We start from the raw sequence: 6000 nt of genomic DNA, 5'->3' as shown, positions 1-6000 counted from the left end.
CCTCTCCAGGGACTGGGACATTGGCGGTGGCCATTGTTGTGGCCTGGTGTGGGTGAGCTGACACAGATGCCATTGGAGTATTCCCTGAGGCCTGCTAGCCCAGGTCTGCCCCACCCACTAGAGCACCGATTTAATCCAGCTCAGCCAGGGCAGGCAACCCACCCTAGAGACTGGCCCCACACAACAACAAGCCCTCAGGCAACTTGTGGGCCTGCATAGATTGGTGACTGGATTCTCTGCAGCCTGGCAACTGAGCCGACTTTAGCGGGGAAGGGTGTACACAAGGAGCGGGTGGAGAGTGTGGGGCGGTGGCGGAGTGTGTGAGGCTCCTGCCGTGGAGAGACTGGGTCCACTTCGGGAGCTCGGGGTGCGCACAAGGGGCAGTACTGTGTTGACTGTGTGTGTAGACCTGTGGGTGGCAGGGCTTGTCAGCTGCAGAAGACTTGTGTTTCTCAAAGACCCACATGGGGGTTTGCCCCACCTTCCAAAGCCTGAAACAATTGGGTGCTCCTGTGCCTGAGGCCAGCCCCACCCAGCTGCAATCCTCAGAGAGCTGACAAGAGACATAATAGGCTAGAGGCTTACAGCAATTGTAAGGCCCTGAGCCTAACAACCTGCCACGCTGGGGGCCTAACCACTTAAAAGATATACTGCAACACAAATGTGGTATTAGAACTTGCAGCCAACTGTGCTGGGGCTCCCCACACCTGATAAAGAGACTGAAGGGCCCACAACAACTACAAGCAGCTGAGAATTACAACAGCTGGCCAGGAGCATAATTCTGCCTCCTTGGGCGCCTACAGGGAGAGCAAACAGGCCACAACAGAAGGACACAGATAGCCCACATAGGGGTCACCCCTGGAACATTGAGAACTGAGGGAAGCACACTGGAAGCCTCCTAAGGCATCACTTACATAAGGTCACCTATCCAAGAGTAGGAGACGTAGCTGACCTACCTAATATGTAGACACAAGCACAGGGAAGGAGGCAAAATGAGGAGGCAAAGGAATACCTTCCAAGTAAGGGAACAGGACAAAACCCTAGAAAAGGAACTAAGTGAAACAGAAATGAGCAACACACCTGACAGAGAGTTCAAACAAAGAGTGTTAAGGATGCTCACTGATATGGGGAGAAGAATAGATGATCTCAGTGAGAATGTCAACAAAGAAATGGAAGATATAAAAAAGAACCAATCGGAAATGAAGAATACAATACTGGAAATGAAAAATTCACTAGAGGGACTCAAAAGCAGAGTAGAGGATACAGAAGAATGGATCTGTGAGCTGGATGAAAGACTAGAAGAAATTACGCAAGATGAACAGGTAAAAGAGAAAAGAATTAAAAAGAGTGAGGACAGTCTAAGGGACCTCTGGGACAATATCAAGCCCACTGACATCCATGTTATAGGTGTCGCAGAAGGAATAGAACGAGACAAGGGGGCAGAGAATCTGTTTCAAGAAATAATAGATGAAAACTTCCCTAACCTAAGGAAGGAAACAGACATCCAGGTACAGGAAGCACAGAGAGCCCCAAACAAGATAAACCCAAAGAGGCTCACACCAAGACACATCATAATCAAAATGTCCAGAATTAAAGATAAAGAGAGAATCCTAAAAGCCGCAAGAGAATGTCAAGTTACATACAAAGGAAACCCCATAAGGCTATCAGCTGACTTCTCAGCAGAAACCTTACAGGTTAGAAGAGAATGGCATGATATATTTAAAGTGCTAAAAGGAAAAAACTGATAGCCAAGAATACTCTACCCAGCAAGGTTATCATTCGAAATGGAATGAGAGATCAAAAATTTCCCAGACAAGCAAAAATTAAAGGTGTTTGTCACCAAGAAACCAGTGCTACAAGAAATGTCAAAGGGACTGATTTAAGGGGAAAAGAGAAGACCACAAATAGGAAATATTATCTATTTCCCTGATAAGTGGGTAATGGATACAAATGCACAAAAAAGAGGTTAGATATGATATCAAAAACATAAAATGAGAGAGAAGGGGAGTTAAAGAGTAGAGCTTTCAGACAGACGTCAAACTAAAGAGACCATCAATTCTGTATAGAAGAAGAAAGGAACAGAGAAGGACTACTAAAACACTGAGAAAAAATGGCAGTAAGTACATACTCATCAATAGCTACTTTAAACGTCAATGGACTAAATGCTCCAATTAAAAGGCATAGGGTGGCTGATTGGATAAAAAAACAGGACCCATATATTTGCTGCATACAAGAGACACACTTCAGACTTAAAGACACTCACAGACTGAAAGTGAGGGGATGGAAAAAGATACTCCACGGAAATGGCAATGAAAAGAAAGCTGGGGTAGCAGTACTCATATCAGACAAAATAGACTTTAAAACAGAAACTGTAAAAAGAGACAAAGAAGGGTATTACATAATGATCAAGGGAACAATCCAACAAGAGGATATAACACTTGTAAATATCTACGCACCCAATGTAGGTGCACCAAAATATATAAAGCAATTATTAACAGACATAAAAACAGAAATAGACAGTAACACAATAATAGTAGGGGACTTTAACACTCCACTTACACCAACGGATAGATCATCCAAACAAAAGATTAATAAGGAAACATTGGTCTTAAACTACACACTATAAAAGATGGACTTAGTAGATATATACAGAGCATTCCATCCAAAAACCGAAGAATAGATGTTCTTTTCAAATGCACATGGAACATTCTCCAGGATTGATCACATATTAGGCCACAAAACAAGTCTCCATAAATTTAAGAAGATTGAAATAATACCAAGCATCTTTTCTGATCACAACGGCATGAAACTAGAAATCAGCTATAGGAAGAAAATTAGAAAAGCCACAAATACATGGAGATTAAACAAAATGCTACTGAACAACGACTGGGTTAACAAAGAAATCAAAGAGAAATAAAAAAATACCTGGAGACAAATGAAAATGAAAATATGACATGCCAGGATTTGTGGGATACAGCAAAAGTGGTTCTAAGAGGGAAGTTTATAGCGATACAGGCCTATGTCAACAAACAAGAAAAATCTCAAATAAACAATCTAACAATGCACCTAAAGGAACTGGAAAAATAAGAAGAAACCAAGCCCCAAATCAATAGAAAAAGGGAAATAATAAAAATCAGAGCAGAATAAATGAAATAGACCAAAAAAACAATAGAAAAAATTAATAAAATCAAGAGCTGGTTCTTTGAAAAGATCAACAAAATTGACAAACCTTTAGCTAAACTCACCAAGTAAAAAAGAGAGAAGGCACAAATAAGTAAAATCAGAAATGAAAGAGGAGAGGTTACAACAGACAGAAATACAAAAGATTATAAGAGAATACTATGAAAAGCTATATGCCAACCAATTCGACAACCTGGAAGAAATGGATAAATTCTTAGAATCATACAACCTTCCAAGACTGGATCAAGAAGAAGTAGAGAATTTGAATGGACCAATCACCAGTAAGGAGATTGAAACACTAATCAAAAACCTGCCCAAAAATAAAAGTCCAGGACCAGACGGCTTCCCTGGTGAATTCTACCGAACATTCAAAGAAGACTTAATACCCATCCTTCTCAAACTCTTCCAAAAAATTGAGGAGGGGGGGAATCTCCCTAACACATTCTACGAAGCTGACATTACCCTGATACCAGAACCAGACAAGGACAACACAAAAAAAGAAAATTGGAGACCAATATCACTGATGACCATCGATGCAAAAATCCTCAACAAAATACTAGCAAATCGCATACAACAATACGTTAAAAAGATTATACACCATCATCAGGTGGGATTTATTCCAGTTATGCAGGGATGGTTTAACATTCGCAAATCAATCAACGTGATACACCACATTAATAAAATGAAGAATAAAAATCACATGATCATCTCAATAGATGCAGAGAAAGCATTTGACAAGATACAGCATCAATTTATGATGAAAACTCTGAATAAAATGGGTATAGAAGGAAAGTACCTCAACATAATAAAGACCATATATGAGAAACCCACAGCTAATATCATCCTCAATGGTGAAAAACTGAAAGCTATCCCTCTAAGAACAGGAACTAGACAAGCATGCCCACTGTCACCACTCCTATTTAACATAGTACTGGAAGTCCTGGCCAGAGCAATCAGGCAAGAGAAAGAAATAAAAGGGATCCAAATTGGAAAGGAAGAAGTGAAACTGTCACTATTTGCAGATGACATGATTTTATATATAGAAAATCCTAAAGAATCCACCAGAAAACTTTTAGAAGTAATAAACGAATGTGGTAAAGTTACAGGATACAAAGTCAACATACAAAAATCAGTTGCATTTCTGTACACTAACAATGAAGTAGCAGAAAGAGAAATTAAGAATACAAGCCCATTTACAGTTGCAACAAAAAGAATAAAATACCTAGGAATAAACTTAACCAAAGAGGTGAAAGATCTGTACACCAAAAACTATAAAACATTGCTGAAAGAAATTGAAGAAGACACAAAGAAATGGAAAGACATTCCGTGCTCTTGGATTGGAAGAATTAACATAGTTAAGATGTCCATACTTCCTAAAGCAATCTATAGATTCAACGCAATCCCTATCAGAGTTCCAACAACATTTTTCACAGAAATAGAACAAAGAATCCTAAAATTTTTATGCAACAACAAAAGACCCCGAATAGCTAAAGGAATCCTGAGAAAAAAGAACAAAGCTGGAGGTATCACACCCCCTGATTTCAAAATATGCTACAAAGCTATAGTAACCAAAACAGCATGGTACTGGCACAAAAACAGACACACAGATCAATGGAATAGAATCAAAGCCCAGAAATAAACCCACACATCTATGGACAGCTAATCTTTGACAAAGGAGCCAAGAACATACAATGGGGAAAAGAAAGTCTCTTCAACAAATGGTGTTGGGAAAACTGGATAGCCACATGCAAAAAAATGAAAGTAGACCCTTACCTTATACCATACACAAAAATGAACTCCAAATGGATTAAAGACTTGAATGTAAGTCCTGAAACTATGAAAATTTTAGAAGAAAACATAGGCAGTATGCTCTTTGACATCGGTCTTAGCAACATCTTTTCAAGCACCATGTCTGACCAGGCAAGAGAAACAATAGAAAAAATAAACAAATGGGACTACATCAACTAAAAATCTTCTGTACAGCAAAGGAAATCATCAACAAAATGAAAAGACAACCTAACAATTAGGAGAAGATATTTGCAAACCATACAACTGATAAGGGCTTAATCTCCAAAATATATAAAGAACTCATGCATCTCAACAACAAAAAAACTACCAACCCAATTAAAAAATGGGCAAAAGACCTGAACAGACATTTCTCCAAAGAAGATATGCAGATGGCCAACAGACACATGAAAAGATGTTCAAAGTCATTAACTATCAGGGAAATGCAAATCAAAACTACAATGAGATATCACCTTACGCCCGTCAGAATGGCTATAATTAACAAGACAGGAAACAACATGTGTTGGAGAGGATGTGGAGAGAAGGGAACTCTCATACACTGCTGGTGGGAGTGCAAACTGGTGCAGCCACTATGGAAAACAGTATGGAGATTCCTCAAAAATCAAGGATAGGACTACCATATGATCCAGCTATTCCACTGCTGGGAATTTATCCAAAGAACTTGAAAACACCAATTTGTAAAGGTACACGCACCCCTGTGTTCATTGCAGCATTATTCACAATAGCCAAGACTTGGAAGCAACCTAAGTGCCCATCAAGGGACGAATGGATAAAGAAGATGTGGTATATATACACAATGGAATACTACTCAGCCTCAAGAAACGATGAAATCCAGCCATTTGTGACAACATGGATGGACATTGAGGGCATTATGCAAAGTGAAATAAGTCAGAGGGAGAAGGTCAAATACCATATGATTTCCTTCATTAAGCAGTAGATAATAACAACAATAAACAAACACATAGAGACAGACATTGGATTGGTGGTTACCAGAAGGGAATGGGGTAGGGAGGA

The sequence above is a fragment of the Ceratotherium simum genome, chromosome 34, assembly GCF_057802395.1.
Source record: "Ceratotherium simum simum isolate JZ-2026a chromosome 34, ASM5780239v1, whole genome shotgun sequence".
Classification (NCBI taxonomy): Eukaryota; Metazoa; Chordata; class Mammalia; order Perissodactyla; family Rhinocerotidae; genus Ceratotherium; species Ceratotherium simum.
This window is presented reverse-complemented; position numbering follows the sequence as displayed.